Consider the following 2,111-nt stretch of genomic DNA (forward strand, 5'->3'; position numbering starts at 1 on the left):
AGGTATCACCCATCCTTGCTCTCCTTTCAGACGTCTCCTCTCCAGTCCCCTAGCCCCAACAAATGATTGCACGAGTGAATACATATGCATGTACTCCCTCCTTGCATTTAGTCCTATCTTATTCCCACCTGCCCAAACAAGCAAGTGGGTGCACAAGGAAACAAACATGGATGCCCTCCATCTTTGCACCCCCATGCCCCATCCCCTTCCCTCTGATATCCAGCAAGCAAATGTGAGCATGCAAGGGAGTACATGTGTGCACCCTTCCCAGAGCCGTCCCTAGGCAATTTTTAGGAGTAGGCAAAGAGAATTTTTGTGCCCCCCCCCGAACTTTGGCACCCCCCTCCCCAAACCAATCGCTGTAGTGCAAAACTTCACCTTCCCACCACGGTCTGGTCCTTCTCGCTGCGATCTGGGCCTTGCCGCGGCCACCATGCGACCCACACAACTTGGCCCCGCCCACCACGTCGCGCAACTCCGCCCACCACGTCGCATAAAAATTATTTAAACTGTGCTGCTTCCACTTCTGATAATTACAAAAAGTTTGATTTTGTTGGCTTATGTAATTAACTTGAGTTGATGATTAATGATTAACGGATAATAGCTTTAAACACATTCTTAGGTCTCACATTTTGGCCATGAAATTTCAAGTCCTTGAATGCTCCTGTCCTGTTAATACTGTCACACAGGCGGAAGGGCCATAGTAAACTCCATGCTGAGCTCTAACATCAGCGCTATCATTGCAACCCTCTGCATCTGGATGAGAATTACTTCCATGACTAAGACTTTGTTGCATATGACCTTTCTTAAGCATGACACCAATCCTAATCTAATTCCCTCACATTGAGTATTTCCAAATTGTGAGTTAATTTAGAATTGAAAATTTCATGAAGACTCGTTCACTAGAGCAAAAGGATCTCCTTTAGTTAAAAAAATACACTGAGCTGACATGCAAGTAATGAACTGAGTGACAGAAAGTGTGGCACCGATAGGGAGGAGGCTTAGAATCATTTCAGGAAATGAGGCCAAACAGTTACATTACTACAGCACAGAGAAGCCACTGAACACTTTGATATGATAATTGATTATTGTTCATTGATTAAAGCTGGGAGGTGAGGAGACACTATCCAGATGACTTTTGAATTACAAAGGCATCGACTTCAAAGCATGCTTAAGGCTTTGGGTTCACAAAGCACATCAAGTTTTTTTTAAAAACTATCTGCAATGTAAAACAGACAACCCTGGTAAATGAGGCAGGGACAGCAAGGCACAACAGCAAAAAGAAAAAGAAAGAAAGAAGAAAAAGCACGACCCAGAAATAAGGAACTAATCAATCCTATAAAGATGGCTTCTCTCTAACCCAAAGGGCCTGATCAGTTCCAGATGATAACATGGGGGCTGATTAAGTGTGTCTGGCAGAAGTTCTTATCAAGGCCTGATTACAAAAAACTATATCAACTAAAGAGAAATTGCCCCAGACAGGATGGACAAAACATGCAGTTTGAAAACCGAGGTGTTTTGAGTAAGATGGCATAGTAATTTGATGGTAGGGGGAAAAACCCCTGTAAGTCTCTCAGCCACATTATGACAAAGAGTATTTAGTACCAATATGCCTTTATAGCTAAGCTGAGCACTTCGCCATGTTTAAACCTGGGGCCGGGCTGTGGCGCAGGCTGTTGAGCAGCTGCAATAAATCACTCTGACCATGAGTTCATGAGTTCGAGGCCAGCCCGTGGCGGGGTGAGCACCCGTCAATTAAAAAATAGCCCCTGCTCGTTGCTGACCTAGCAACCGAAAGATAGTTGCATCTATCAAGTAGGAAATAAGGTACCACTTATAAAAAAAAGAGTGGGGAGGCAAGTTTAACTAATTTACGACCTGGAATGAGGAAGTGCCATCAGAGTGGATGATGAAGCAGCTGCTGCCCCCTGTGGCCAGAATCGAATATCCCCTCAGGAGGTTAAATTGCCTCTGCGTCTGTCTGTCTCAGTCTCTGTTTGATGTGTTTATGGGCATTGAATGTTTGCCCTATGTGTGTATAATGTGATCCGCCCTGAGTCCCCTTCGGGGTGAGAAGGGTGGAATATAAATACTGTAAATAAATAAATAAA

Source organism: Anolis carolinensis, chromosome 4 (assembly GCF_035594765.1).
Source record: "Anolis carolinensis isolate JA03-04 chromosome 4, rAnoCar3.1.pri, whole genome shotgun sequence".
In the NCBI taxonomy this organism is placed as follows: Eukaryota; Metazoa; Chordata; class Lepidosauria; order Squamata; family Dactyloidae; genus Anolis; species Anolis carolinensis.